This window comes from Triticum urartu, chromosome 7 (genome assembly GCF_003073215.2).
Source record: "Triticum urartu cultivar G1812 chromosome 7, Tu2.1, whole genome shotgun sequence".
In the NCBI taxonomy this organism is placed as follows: Eukaryota; Viridiplantae; Streptophyta; class Magnoliopsida; order Poales; family Poaceae; genus Triticum; species Triticum urartu.
In genome coordinates this window covers 356,898,126-356,914,923 of record NC_053028.1, presented here as the reverse complement: position 1 = coordinate 356,914,923, position 16,798 = coordinate 356,898,126, and positions in this window count along the sequence as shown.

Below are 16,798 nucleotides of genomic sequence, written 5' to 3'. Positions count from 1 at the left end.
CAAACTCCGTACATCGCTCGACCCGGACCACCCACCGTAACCGGGAACTCCCTGAAATTTTCCTCGCCCTCGCTTCTACCATGATTTTTTCCGTCATGGACGGCCCAAAGAATGTCATGGAGGTGCGTCTCCGGCCCGCCCAGGACGAAAAGCCCATTTTATGTCATGATTTTTTTCATAGAAGTAGGAGCCCATCACATCTATGATGATACCGGGTTTTGTCACAATTATCGTCATAGAAGTGTCATAAGCATCACAGAAAAAATCATTCTTGCCAAAAATGTCACAGATGTGTCTTTTGTTTGTAATGTGCCCTGGGGAAGGCGTGTGCCCCATAGCTACGTCCACAGCAGGGGCAACTAGAGGGTTGCGATTCGCACCAGAGCGAGCACCATCGTTGCGGCTGCGTCCTTCAATGAGGTGGAGAGGCAGACATTGAATATTCTCCCCACCCACATCTATGGAGCATGGCTGCGAGGGTGCTATTGATGTTGTCCTCCTCAGGAGCCTCCTGCTCCCGCTTCGGCTATAGGGGAGTGGTTACAACGCCGCCTACGCTGGTCATGTTGCCCGCGGCATCCACGTCCCCATGCCCCAACGCAGCCCCCACGGTATTAGTGGCTGCATGTGAGGGGGCCTTCGAGGTGGACGGGTGAGCTGTAGCGCCGCACTATTTCTTGGGTGCCATGGATAATGAAGTCGTCGATGAAGAAGTCGACGATGAAGATTGATGCGCTGCTTACAACCTCGGGTTCACGCAAGCGGTCACCCCCTACCTAGCACACCAAAGATGTCATGGAATTGAGGCCATTGGCCCCTTGTGGTTTGGCAAGGGGGAAGGGCATGTTGCACAAAGAGCGGAGACCGTAGGGCAGCACGACAATGGTGACGCGGGTGGTGTTTACCCATGTTCAGGCTGCTACGAAGCATAAAACCCTACTGCTGGTTTGGTGGATTGGATGGAGGACCATGACGAACACGCAACACTCAAGCCTGGCAAGGTCGCCTCAGGGAGAACAGCTACGCGCGTAACTGTGTACAAGAGTGTACAAGGGGTTACCACAATGGCAAATCAGTCATTACCCATCGATTAAATAGCAAACAGTGCTATCATACCTAACTCTGTAGACAGTACAACGTGCATTAAATGCACTGCTTAGTGTCACATTGTTAATGTAGCCTGACAAGCCTTGCCACACCTATCTAGCCGTCTCTCGCCCTGTTTGCCTGACACATCTTCGGACAGGTGTCATGTAGGGTGAATCTTATGCACAAATGGCTACCACATGCCAAATGACAACCACTTAATTACTTGGGGGCTCGACACCACACTAATAAGTGTCTTGAGTCGCTGTGCGGTGGAACGGTGGTGCCTTGGCAGGGTGATCCACCCTAGGTATCCCCGGCAAGCGTGCCGGGGAAGTCTTGGGACTTGTTTTCGATGTAGCCTCGACCTGACCGGGCTCGCCTACCTGGTAAGGGAGGTTTTTACTTAGTGACATCTTGCTCCTTTGGCTTGTCTTGGTCTTCTTGATCCACACTTTGATTCCTCAAAGAGCTATCTATTCAGTTTGGCCTTGTCTTGTTGCCGCAGTCTTGCATCCGTGCCTATGTACAGTCTGGGCAACATACGCCAAGGTTTATTGCACCGACAGTTGGATACCATTATCCCATACCATGCTTAGACGACATGCTCGATGAGCTTAGCAGTGCCACAATTTTTTCTAAGATTGATCTTACGAGTGGCTACTACCAAATCCGCATACAAGAGCGTGACGAATGGAAAACTACATTTAAGACAAAATGTGGCTTATATGAATGGCTTGGTATACCTATGGGCTTATCCAAAGCACCCGACACCTATATGCGTGTGATGCATTCTGTTCTTAGACCTTACATTGGTGTATTTGTTGTAGTATACTTTGATGATATACTCATGTTTAGCAAGTCACTACAAGATCATGTGACACATCCTCAAACTGTTTTGCAAACTCTAAGAGAAGAGCGCCTTTATGCTAATAGGGACAAATGCCTTTTTGGTGTCGATAAGCTTGTTTTCTTGGGTTTGTTGTGTCATCTCACGGTGTTCATGTTGATGAAGCTAAAATTGATGCTATTAAAACTTGGCCACAACCTACAAACTTGCGACAAGTGTGAAGTTTCTATCGTAGATTCGTTAAGGATTTTAGCACTATTGCATCCCCTTTGCATGCTTTGAGTAAGAAGAATGCGCCATTTGTTTGAGGACCATCCCAAGATATCGCATTTCATGAGCTTAAAAATTTGCTTACACATGCCCCTTTGCTTGCCTTTCCCAATTTTGACAAAACTTTTGAAGTTCCTTGTGATCCTAGTGGCAATGGTATAGGAGGTGTTTTAATGCAAGAGAAGCGCCCAATTTCTTTTTTTAGTGAGAAACTTTCTGGCGCACAACTAAACTATCTGATGTGGAGCATCCCAAGGCCATCCCCATGGACCCAACTACATCTCCTATGACACCTCTTGGACCCATGACACGAGCACATGCAAGAGCTCTCGAAACCGAGGTGACATCACTCCTTTCAGATTTCCACTTTGATGCACATGAGACATGGCTACTATCTCATACGGATACTTTGTGCATGCTCAGGTACCATGGAGAAGCTAAGGAACAAGGAGAAGAAGAAGAGGAAGATGGACGTGAAGACGGATAAGAAGAAATGATGAAGAGGAAGCTACAGGCTCCGGACGACTAGCCTGGACCAGACGTCCGACGACCTCAAGGCTCCGGACGTCCGGCCATCTCCGGACGACCGACGCCCCCGCACCCGAGCCAAATCTACGGATTTCTGGAGCCCCTCGGACGACCGACGATGCCCAGACATCTGACCTCGACCGGACGTCCGACCGAAGCACACCCGAGCCGAAATTACGAACGTCCGACAGGCACCGGACCTACGGACCCTCGCGAGCCTCCGGATGACCGGTGACCCCCGGACGTCCGACGCCTATGTGCTGATTCGTGTTTGGGCCGCAGCCAATGTACCCCTTCGCCCCCTCTTTTGCACTAAGACTATAAATACTCCACCTATTCCTTCTAGCTAGGGTTAGCAAAGGATTAGCTCATGTTTGTGTGAGAGCTTTGCTCATCCACTTGGTTACCTTCTCCTCGGAGATTCGAGCCTCCTACGGAGAAGATCCCCCAAGAGGATTCAAGACCCCTCTTTAGGGAAGAACATCAAGACCTCCTCACGGAGAAGACCGGTTACCGTGTATCGTCCCTAGTTGACCGTGGAGCATGTATCGTTCTATGTCCGAGGATCTAGCACTTTTGTGACTTGTTCTTGTTAGTTTGAGTGTTCCTCTTGTGTTTCCCCTTTGTGTTCTTCATGTTCTTCATGGGATTCCGCTCCTTACCGTGGATTCATGGGATTCCGCTCCTTTCGTGGAACCCTAATCGGCCAATCTTTCACGAAAGGAGCAAATCCCGCGAAGAACAGGACGAACACGCAGGGGGAAACGAGGGGAAACACGACAGAAACACTAAAACAAACAAGAATGATCACACATGTGCTAGATCCATGAACACAAAGGGAGATACAACATCCAAAGTCAACAACGGACGAAACAAGAGGTAACCGGTCTTCTCCGTGAGGAGGTCTTGAATCCATGGGGGGATGTTCCCTTAGAAAGGGGGCTTGAATCCAAATGGATCTTCTCCGTAGAGGCCACGCTCTCTCTCGTGGAGTAGATCCGATATGGATGAGCATAGCTCTATCTCTCAAATGAGTTATCATAACGCTAACCCTAGAAAGTTGGACGAGGTGGAGTATTGCTACCTCTTGAGCACTTCGTTGGATTTCCTTGAAGAGGAAAGGATGATGCAGCAAATTAGCGTAAGTTTTCCCCTCAATTTTTGAGAACCAAGGTATCAATCGAGTAGGAGGCTACGCGCGAGTCCCTCGTACCTGCACAAAACAAATAACTCCTCGCAACCAACACGATAAGGGGTTGTCAATCCCTTCACGGTCACTTACGAGAGTGAGATCTGATAGATATGATAGGATAATATTTTTGTGATAAATATGCAAAGTAAAATAAAAGCAAAGTAAAAAGCAAAAGAAATAACTAAGTATTGGAAGATTAATATGATGAAGATAGACCCGGGGGCCATAGGTTTTACTAGTGGCTTCTCTCAAGAGCATAAGTATTTTACGGTGGGTGAACGAATTACTGTTGAGCAATTGACAGAATTGAGCATAGTTATGAGAATATCTAGGTATGATCATGTATATAGGCATCATGTCCAAGACAAGTAGACCGACTCCTGCCTGCATCTACTATTATTACTCCACTCATCGACCGCTATCCAACATGCATCTAGAGTATTAAGTTCATGAAAACAGAGAAACGCCTAAAGCAAGATGACATGATGCAGAGGGATAAATTCATGCAATATGATAAAGCCCCCATCTTGTTATCCTCGATGGAAACAATACAATACGTGCCTTGCTGCCCCTACTGTCGCTGGGAAAGGACACCGCAAGATTGAACCCAAAGTTAAGCCCTTCTCCCATTGCAAGAAAGATCAATCTAGTAGGCTAAACCAAACTGATAATTTGAAGAGACTTGCAAAGATAACCAATCATACATAAAAGAATTCAGAGAAGATTCAAATATTGTTCATAGATAATCTTGATCATAAACCCACAATCATCGGTCTCAACAAACACACCGCAAAAAGAAGATTACATCGAATAGATCTCCACAAGAGAGGGGCAGAACATTGTATTGAGATCCAAAAAGAGAGAAGAAGCCATCTAGCTAATAACTATGGACCCGAAGGTCTGAGGTAAACTACTCACATTTCATCAGAGAGGCTATGGTGTTGATGTAGAAGCCCGCCGTGATGGATGCCCCCTCCGGCGGAGCTCCGGAACAGGCCCCAAGATGGGATCTCGTGGATACAGAAAGTTATGGTGGTGGAATTAGGGTTTTGGCTCTGTATTTCATCGTTTGGGGGTACGTAGGTATATATAGGAGGAAGGACTACATCGGTGGAGCAACAGGGGGCCCACGAGGGTGGAGGGCGCGCCTGGGGGAGTAGGCGCGCCCCCTACCTCGTGGCTTCCTCCTTTATTTCTTGACGTAGGGTCCAAGTCTCCTGGATCATGTTCGGTGAGAAAATCACGTTCCCGAAGGTTTCATTCCGTTTGGACTCCGTTTGATATTCCTTTTCTGCAAAACTCTGAAATAGGCAAAAAAACAACAATTCTGGGCTGGGCCTCCGGTTAATAGGTTAGTCCCAAAAATAATATAAAAGTGGATAATAAAGCCCAGTAATGTCCAAAACAGTAGATAATATAGCATGGAGCAATTAAAAATTATAGATACGTTGGAGACGTATTAAGCATCCCCAAGCTTAATTCATGCTCGTCCTCGAGTAGGTAAATGATAAAAAAGATAATTTTGATGCAGAGTGCTACTTGGCATAATTTTAATGTAATTCTTCTTAATTGTGGTATGAATATTCAGATCCGAAAGATTCAAGATAAAAGTTCATATTTACATAAAAATAATAATACTTCAAGCATACTAACTAAGCAATTATGTCTTCTCAAAATAACATGGCCAAAGAAAGTTCATCCCTACAAAATCATAAAGTTTGGTCATGCTCCATTTTCGTCAAACAAGAATGCTCTCATCATGCACAACCCCGATGACAAGCCAAGCAATTGTTTCATACTTTAGTAATCTCAAACCTATAAACTTTCACGCAATATATGAGCGCAAGCCATGGACATAGCACTATGGGTGGAATAGAATATGATGATGGGGGTTATGTGGAGAAGACAAAAAAGGAGAAAGTCTCACATCAACGAGGCTAATCAATGGGCTATGGAGATGCCCATCGATTGATGTTAATGCAAGGAGTAGGGATTGCCATGCAATGGATGCACTAGAGCTATAAATGTGTGAAAGCTCAACAAAAGAAACTAAGTGGGTGTACATCCAACTTGCTTGCTCACGAAGACCTAGGGCACTTGAGGAGGCCCATTGTTGGAATATACAAGCCAAGTTCTATAATGAAAATTTTCCACTAGTATATGAAAGTGACAAAACAAAAGACTCTCTATCATGAAGATTATGGTGCTACTTTGAAGCACATGTGTGGCAAAGGATAGTAGCATTGTTCCTTCTCTCTTTTTCTGGGCCTTCTCTTTTTTATGGCCTTTCTCTCCTTTTTTTAATTCCTCACTTGGGACAATGCTCTAGAAAATGATGATCATCACACTTCTATTTATTTACAACTCAATGATTACAACTCGATGCTAGAACGAAAGATGACTCTATATGAATGCCTCCGGCGGTGTACCGGGATGTGCAATGAACCAAGAGTGACATGTCTGAAAGAATTATGAACGGTGGCTTTGCCATAAATACTATGTTGACTACATGATCATGCTAAGCAATATGACAATGATGAATGTGTCATGATAAACGGAATGGTGGAAAGTTGCATAGCAATATATCTCGGAATGGCTATGGAAATGCCATAATAGGTAGGTATGGTGGCTGTTTTGAGGAAGATATAAGGGGATTTATGTGTGAAAGAGCGTATCATATCATGGGGTTTGGATGCACCGGCGAAGTTTGCACCAACTCTTAATGTGAGAAAGGGCAATGCACGGTACCGAAGAGGCTAGCAATGATGGAAGGGTGAGACTGCGTATAATCCATGGACTCAATATTAGTCATAAAGAACTCACATACTTATTGCAAAAATCTACAAGTCATCAAAAACCAAGCACTACGTGCATGCTCCTAGGGGGATAGATTGGTAGGAAAAGACCATCGCTCGTCCCCGAACGCCACTCATAAGGAGGACAATAAAAGAACACCTCATGTTTCAAATTTGTTACATAAAGTTTAGCATATGTGCATGCTACGGGACTTGCAAATTTCAACACAAGCATTTCTCAAATTCACAACTACTCAACTAGCATGACTTTGATATTAATACCTCCATATCTCAAAACAATCATCAAGCATCAAACTTCTCTTAGTATTCAAAACACTCATAAGAAAATTTTACTCTTGAATACCTAGCATATTAGGATTATTTAAGCAAATTACCATGCTATTTAAGACTCTCAAATAATCTAAGTGAAGCATGAGAGATCAATAGTTTCTATAAAACAAATCCACCATCGTGCTCTTAATGATATAAGTGAAGTACTAGAGCAAAACTATATAACTCAAAAGATATAAGTGAAGTACATAGAGTATTGCAAAAAATTCCAAATCATGTATGGCTCTCTAAAAAGGTGTGTACAGAAAGGATGATTGTGGTAAACTAAAAATAAAAGACTCAAATCATACAAGACGCTCCAAGCAAAACACATATCATGTGGTGAATAAAAATATAGCTCCAAGTAAAGTTACCGATAGAAGTAGATGAAAGAGGGGATGCCTTCCAGGGCATCCCCAAGCTTTGGCTTTTAGGTGTCCTTAGAATATCTTGGGGGTGCCATTGGAATCCCCAAGCTTAGGCTCTTGCCACTCCTTGTTCCATAATCCATCAAATCTTTACCCAAAACATGAAAACTTCACAACACAAAACTTAAAGTAGAAAATCTCATGAGCTCCGTTGGTGAAAGAAAACAAAAGACCACTTCAAGGTACTATAATGAAATCATTCTTTATTTATATTGGTGTTAAACCTACTGTATTCCAACTTCTCTATGGTTTATAAACTATTTTACTAGCCATAGATTCATCAAAATAAGCAAACAACACACGAAAAACAGAATCTGTCAAAAACATAACAGTCTGTAGTAATCTGTAACTAGCGCAAGATCTGTAACCCCAAAAATTCTAAAATAAATTGCTGGACGCGAGGAATTTATATATTAATCATATGAAAAAAGAATTAACTAAATATCACTTTCCAAATAAAAACGGCAGCAGTTCTCGTGAGCGCTAAAGTTTCTGTTTTTTACAGCAAGATATCAAGACTTTCCCCAAGTCTTCCCAATGGTTCTACTTGGCAAAAACACTAATTAAACACAAAAAACACAACCAAAACAGAGGCTAGGTAAATTATTTATTACTAAACAGGAGCAAAAAGCAAGGAATAAAAATAAAATTGGGTTGCCTCCCAACAAGCGCTATCGTTTAACGCCCCTAGCTAGGCATAAAAAGCAAGGATAGATCTAGGTATTGCCATCTTTGGTAGGCAATCCATAAGTGGCTCTCATAGTAGATTCATAAGGTAACTTAATTTTATTTCTAGGAAATTGTTCCATGCCTTTCCTTAACGGAAATTGGAATATAATATTTCCTTCCTTCATATCAATAATTGCACCAATCGTTCTAAGGAAAGGTCTACCAAGGATAATAGGACATGAAGGATTGCAATCTATGTCAAGAACAATAAAATCTATGGGCACATAATTCCTATTTGCGACAATAAGAACATCATTGATTCTTCCCATTGGTTTCTTAATAGTGGAATCCGCAAGGTGCAAGTTTAAAGAGCAATCATCAAAATCACGGAAACCTAACAAATCACACAAAGTCTTTGGAATCGTGGAAACACTAGCACCCAAATCACATAAAGCATAGAACTCGTGATATTTAATCTTAATCTTAATAGTTGGTTCCCACTCATCATAAAGTTTTCTTGGGATAGAAACTTCCAACTCAAGGTTTTCTTCATAAGATTGCATCAAGGCATCAACAAGATTCAGCATCGGTAAGAGGATCAATCGGAGTGCTAATAAAATCATTGTTGTTGGTATTGGTAAAGTCACACAATTTAGTGTTATCTTGAGACATCGAGACAAGCAAGCAATCCAACACACAAGCAAACAAAAAGTAAACGGGCAAAAAGAGGCAAATAGAGAAAGAGAGGGAGGATAGAGAGAGAAAGGGCGAATAAAACAGCAAGGGTGAAGTGGGGGAGAGAAAAACGAGAGGCAAATGGCAAATAATGTAATGCGGGAGATAAGGGTTGTGATGGGTACTTGGTATGTTGACTTTTGCATAGACTCCCCGGCAACTACGCCAGAAATCTTCTTTCTACCTCTTGAGCACTGCGTCGGATTTCCTTGAAGAGGAAAGGATGATGCAGCAAAGTAGCGTAAGTATTTCCCTCCGTTTTTTAGAACCAAGGAATCAATCTAGTAGGAGGCTACTCGTGAGTCCCTCGTACCTGCACAAAACAAATAATCCTCGCAACCAACGGATAAGGGGTTGTCAATCCCTTCACGGTCACTTACGAGAGTGAGATCTGATAGATATGATAGGATAATATTTTTGGTATTTTTGTGATAAAGATGCAAAGTAAAATAAAAGCAAAGGAAATAACTAAGTATTGGAAGATTAATATGATGAAGATAAACCCAGGGGCCATAGGTTTCACTAGTGGCTTCTCTCAAGAGCATAAGTATTTTACGGTGGGTGAACGAATTACTGTTGAGAAATTGACAGAATTGAGCATAGTTATGAGAATATCTAGGTATGATCATGTATATAGGCATCATGTCTGAGACAAGTAGACCGACTCCTGCCTGCATCTACTACTATTACTCCACTCATCGACCGCTATCCATCATGCATCTAGAGTATTAAGTTCATGAAAACAGAGTAACGCCTTAAGCAATATGACATGATGTAGAGGGATAAATTCATGCAATATGATAAAAAAACCATCTTGTTATCGTCGATGGCAACAATACAATACGTGCCTTGCTGCCCCTAGTGTCACTTGGAAAGGACACCGCAAGATTGAACCCAAAGCTAAGCACTTCTCCCATTGCAAGAAAGATCAATCTAGTAGGCCAAACCAAACTGGTAATTCGAAGAGACTTGCAAAGATAACCAATCATACATAAAGAATTCAGAGAAGATTCAAATATTGTTCATAGATAATCTTGATCATAAACCCACAATTCATCGATCTCAACAAACACACCGCAAAAAGAAGATTACATCGAATAGATCTCCACAAGAGAGGGGGAGAACATTGTATTGAGATCCAAAAAGAGAGAAGAAGCCATCTGGCTAATAACTATGGGCCCGAAGGTCTCATGTAAACTACTCACACTTCATCGGAGAGGCTATGGTGTTCATGTAGAAGCCCTCCGTGATGGATGCCCCCTCGGGCGGAGCTCCGGAACAGGCCCCAAGATGGGATCTCGTGGATACAGAAAGTTACGGCGGTGGAATTAGGGTTTTGGCTCCGTATTTGATCGTTTGGGGGTACATAGGTATATCTAGGAGGAAGGAGTACGTCGGTGGAGCAACAGGGGGCCCACGAGGGTGGAGGCACGCATGGGGGGGGGGGTAGGCGTGTCCCCCTACCTCGTGGCTTCCTCCTTTATTTCTTGACGTAGGGTCCAAGTCTCCTGGATCATGTCCAGTGACAAAATCACATTCCCGAAGGTTTCATTCCGTTTGGACTCCGTTTGATATTCCTTTTCTGCGAAACTCTGAAATAGGCAAAAAAACAGCAATTCTGGGATGGGCCTCCTATTAATAGGTTAGTCCCAAAAATAATATAAAAGTGGATAATAAAGCCCAATAATGTCCAAAACAGTAGATAATATAGCATGGAGCAATCAAAAATTATAGATACGTTGGAGACGTATCAAGTATATATAGTCTAGGGGGGAGAAGGGATACACATGCCTCGGCCCTTCACTGTGCGCAGACAAGGGAGGTCGGATGTCCGGGCTGGTCGGGCCGGATGTCCGGGCTTTCAGGCGATGCCGGATGTCCGGGCTGGGGAGGCCGGATGTCTGGGCTGGAGTGGTGGCACTTGTTGCTCTCGGGTTCGTAGGGACCGGATTTTTGGGCTGGGAGTCGGATGTCCGGGGGCTCAGGAACGGTCGGATGTCCGGGGGCTCGGGAATGGCCGGATGTCCGGGCTGGCAAGGCCGGATGTCCGGGGCCTGGGAGTTGTTCTCCGTATTCTTCCGTCGTCGCTTCCATGCTTCCCTCGCGGATGGTGTAGTTGTTCCTTGGCGCTTGCACTCCTCCTCAACATCCGTGAAGCTCCGACAATACCTATGCATGCACACGGGAGAAGTGTCAAGTAGTATACCATCCTCGAAGGGGTCAAGTGAGCACGTGTAAAGGAGATGATTCACCTTTATGTATGTGAAGTAGATGTCGCACGTGTCACTTGCCAAACGGACTCTTGACATGGTGATGTCCATAGGATGCTCCGCATCATCTCCCCTCCCTTGGGAAAGATCCGACCTCGGATCTCAAATCAAAATCACCATGGGAAAGAGATGGCGTCGCCGTGTAGAAGTGGTTGATCACCAAGTTCTCGTCATCTTGAAGCTTGAAATGGGCACTCTCCAATGTCGGACCATCTTGGGATTCCTTCAAAAGTAGAAAAGACAACCACTAGTAGAAAAAGGGCCTTTAGTCTCGGTTCTGGAACCGGGACTAAAGGGTCGGTACTAGAGCCTCCCCCTTTAGTCCCGGTTCTAACTGGATCCGGGACTAAAGGCCCTCCATGTGGCCGCTGCATGGAGGTCCACCTTTAGTCCCGGTTGGTAACACCAACCGGTACTAAAGGAAATTTTATGATTTTTTTAGAAATTTTTTTAATTTTTTTTTGAATTTCAAATTTCTGAATTATTTTAACCTCTAATCTCTAATCACCCCTCATCACTGCTCAATTTAACCTTTAATCTCTAATCACCCGTCATCATTCCAAATCATCTAACGTCCCGAACGGTCACCCATCCTCTCACTACTCCAGCCTGAGCATGCTTAACTTCCGGGTTCTATTCTCCCTCGTTTCCAAGTCTGCACTTGTTGTTTTCCTGACAATAGTAAGATGTCAATCCTATTAACCCTCGGGAATTTAGCTTTAGCATGAAGTCACACATTTCACTATTTGAGTTTGAAACTATTGTTCTAAAAATCAATAATTATTTAGTAACACTAATATTTCTTGGGTAAGTAGTTTGACCACAGTTTGACCACAGTTTGACCATAGTTGACCAAAATTCAAAAAAACTGAAATAATTATTTAGTAACACTAATGTTCTTGAATAATTATTTAGTAACACTAATACTTCTTGAATAAGTAGTTTGACCATAGTTTGACCAGATTTAACAAAAATTCAAAAAAACTGAAATTTGAGCATAACTTTTTTTCCTTTTAGAATTTGAGGATTCTAAAAATTTGAGGATTTTCGTTCCGAACATTTTGATATATTATACGTTTTTTTCCGACATCGTATGCAAAAGTTATAGCCGTTTTACATTTTCCCTACATTTTTTTGCAAAACATGTCCAAATTTAAGTTTTTAAATTTTCCTAACTAGTAGATGTAGTAATATAACTACCTCTCGAAGGATTTTATTTTTTGAAGTTTTTATCATTTTCTTTTGATTTTTTTCAAAACAAAAAAGGTGATCCACGGGGGGGGGGGGGGGGGGGGGGGGGGGTTATAGTTTGAAAATGGGACATGTAGTCCCGGTTTGAGACACAAACCGGGACTAAACGGCATCGCACCCTTTATTCCCGGTTCGTGTCTCAAACCGGGACTAAAGGGCTCAGGTGAACTGGGACTAATGCCTTAGCCGCACAAACCGGGACCAATGCTAACGTTAGTCCTGGTTCGTGACTGAACCGAGACTAATGTGAATATTGCCCCGTGACCAAAGCCCTATTTTCTACTAGTGAACAAACACTTGGAAAAACAAATGTGGTTAGCGTTAGTGCAAAACCAAGCATTCAAGAGGTGATTCACCAAACAAGTGTCGTCATCATGCAAAGCATATTTTTTCACAAAGGATTGTGACATGGCATATAAGCATGTAAATTGAGCACACGCAAGGATATCATGGAAACAAGTATGCAAATGTGAGGTAGGGATGCAAATGTGTGTGACAAGAGAAGAAGCATCTACCTAATGGTCATAGCAAGCATGGGCAAAGCGCTCAATGAAAGGTCTATGGTAGGCATAAGAAGCATTCACAACACCAAATAAAACGAAGTGTCTAAACACATGGGTCAAGTGCAAGACAATCCAAGCATAATGTGCATAGGGTGTAGTGAATATAGTGTGGCACTCAACACAAAGGAAAGAACAATTTTTCATCATGTGTGAGGCAACCAAGGCAAGCATGTAGCGATCAATGGGACATGGCATATGTGAAGTGATGACATTGTTGCAACCAAACATATGAGAGGAGCAAGTAATCCAAGAATTGGATGCAACACACAAGGCATATATATCATGATGCATGGAACGGTGAAAATGAAAAGTCGAAGCAAGATCTCTAACATGTGTGCAATCAAGTGGTCCAAGATGAACAATAAGTCTCATGGTGCAAGCAACACAGGTAGTATGATCCGTCATTCCTACACATGCACACAAGAAAGCAAAGAATGTATGCGCATGGTAGATAAACACATCATCCATCATGATGGTTCTCTTCTTTTGCACATAACCATAAGAAGCACAAGTGCATGAATAGTATGATGCAACAATGGCAATATTCATGGCACGAGGTATATGGTGCAAAGGAGGAAGACAAGCATGCTTCACAAAAAAAATGTCAAAATATCCAATCATATGTGAGAATGCTATGGGGGCAAACTCATTATCAAGACTAAGGCCTTCTTTGGTTCATAGGATAGGAATTTTATAGGAATAGGAAAATCATAGGAAGTGAGATGACATGCATGTCAATTCCTATAGAGAAAGAGATGCCATTTGGTGCATAGGATAGGATTTTTTCCATTGAGTCTAGGCTAATGTTTTTTCCCTCCAAAACATGAAGGATTGATTCCTATCCTACATAGGAATAGGAATCCATTCCTACAAACCAAAGGGCTTCAAAGGTATTTTTCCTTTGCAAATCCTATCCTATAGAATTCCTACAAAAATCCTACAAACCAAAGGAGGCCTAAAGGCATAATTGCACTCAATACATGGAAAATCATCTAGCATGAGAGAGGCAACATATGGAGATACATGACAAGAAGCAATAACAATCATGCCGTGCAAACTAGTGGAGCGAAGATGCAACACACTAGAGGAAATCATGGCAATGATGTCATGTGTGTAAATAATAGGCATAGGCAATGAACATGAAACATCGCAAGCACGAACACGAAGCAAGATCATAGTATAATCATAGGCATGGGGCACAAAGCAAACATGGCAATAACAAGTGATATCTCCACCAAACTTGCAAATACACATACAAGTATGAGAATCAATCATCATGTGTGATGCAAAGCATGGGTCACAAATGCATGGCAAAGGCATAGGAATGAGCATATCATGCAAAGTGAACATGGCAAGATGGGTAAAGGATATATAATGGACAACAACCCATAGCCAAGTGAGGGCCATGTAGAAGAAATGCGCGAAGTCTTTGCGTGAAGAGAGCGGTGGGAAAGACACTCCATGGGATCCCAAGTCATCATTGCTGTCTAGACCTCGTTTTGTCAACTCGTGGGATTGCGAGGTTGACAAGTATTCATGAGTACCTACACAAAAGAGACACAAACCAAAGAAATTGTGCGCGTGGTAAATGTACACATCATCCATCATGATGTGTATGTGCACGTGAGAGTTAGCACAAGATAAGCATCGCTCAAAGAAATTAGATGCATGGTATAAGAACATGTCATCCATCATGAAAGAATAGTTATTGTGTATAACATGAGGGGGTTGCAAATTGAGCATACAAGTATAAGGATCATGCAATGGATGGGAGTGATCAAAATCTCCTAAAATGTATGAGGAAACTATGGGGGTCTCCTCATGTGCAATATTTGTAACATCATACGGAGAAAATGGACAACATCCAAAACAATGCATATCCGAAGCTAGGTGGTCATGGCATGGCATATGAGTAAGGATGGCAATTTTATCCATGGACATGGATATCCATGGATATCCGACCCGAATGGATAGGGTTTGGATATGCTTTTGTGTTCATGGGCGGCGCCCAAACCCGACCCGATTGTTCGTGGATAGGGCATGGATATAATCTTGTACCCATGGATATACCCAAACCCGACCCGATAGTATGACTTAATGGGGGAAAATCTGCTATCCCTGCCCCACAGTCGTATGCCCCACATCAATTTTACACTTTTTTTTATCTAAAACATGCATAAGAAATTACACAATCCCCATCGTAACTTTTTTAGTTGACATTCAATCCCCTCTGTAACATACTCCAACACCCCTTCCCTTATTTTTACCTCCTTCTTAGATGACTCATCATTCTCATCTGTTAGAAAAATACTAAATGATCATAGGTTGTTAGTGGATGTTGATTTACCATAAGTGAAGCCTAGCCTACCACGAGGTGAAGAATGGAAGAGTTTATGTTAATATTGTGTTATGTCTTATTTATATGTATCGAGAGGACCCAATGGATATCCAATGGGTATGGATATCCATCGGATTTGGACATGGACACAATTTTTCACCCATGGATTTTTTCATGGGCAGGCAAAGACTGTCTTCATGGACATGGATATGGATTTGAGATTGTTCAACCCGATCCAAACCCGACCCATTGCCATCCTTACATATGAGATAAATGATGCAAAGGGAGCATATCAATATCATCACAAGAAAAACAAATGCCAATAACCATGGGCTTGTCATCTATGCCATATGTGCAAATTGGGTTTATTTTAATGGCATATGCATAGTCACTAAGATGAGATTGCAAATATGACATATGATTGATCTCATGCATAGCATATGACAAGTCAAGCGGATTGGAAAACATGATGTGACTGAGAGAATTAGCACAAGAAATCCTATGTAACATGGCATCACAACTAATAGACTCCACATGGCAATCATCATACTCATCATAAATGGGTAAATCGTCGCATAGGGAAGTCACACTAGCACGAAGCATGGAAAATAGGTTGATCAACATCATGCAAGCAATCAATGTCAAGAATGTCCACTAGTGGGACTAGAGCATCACCTTCACCTATGTTACCTTTGTCATTCCACTCATGTGGTGTAGGTGAGGCGGGAAAGACCAAATGGTGGTCATCTTCATCTTGATGGAACCATGTGGGGGGTGCATCACATTCCACCATGGCCATCGTCTTGTCCAAGGGTAGGACGAAGTCGTCGAGAATCGGCGCATCATCATAGATGGGACCTAGCACCAAATTAGAAGACACAATAGAGGTAGAGGTCAAGTCGTTAGTGTTGAAAGTGGACTCACATGACCTATTAACTATATCACTCCCTCTATGTGGTGGTTCACTCACTCCCACAAAATAGGTGCACTCAATCACACATATGGTGGAGTCACTCATCTCACTCAAGTGGTGGGGGTTGTGGCTCTCCTCACATGGGAATTGGGGTAACACATCATATATGTGGCTAGTGGTGAAGTCACTCTCACTCTCAATATGGTGGCAAAAGTCACTCAAGTCATCATACGTCGCCATGGTCGAAGGGAAAATCCCATGCTCAACCATCTCATCACCGTCGCCATGGATGAAGGCTGAAGATGGCACATCATCACTCTTGCCTCCTAAGATGGAAGCATCCTCTGTGCTCGTCACCATGTCGCATGCCTCCAAAGCTTGGTCCTTGAGGGTCTCCATAGTCGTACTCGTCGCCGCACCGTATGGAAAAAGAGTCATGGTCGACTCGGCATTGTCAATGCCACAAAGAGGTATGGCGGTGAAGTCGAAGTTGGTAGCATCGTCTTGGAGCTTGTCAGGCTTGGAGATCATGGTGGTACTAGCCTCAAGCTCGTCTTCTTGGAGCTTGGTCTTAGAGAAG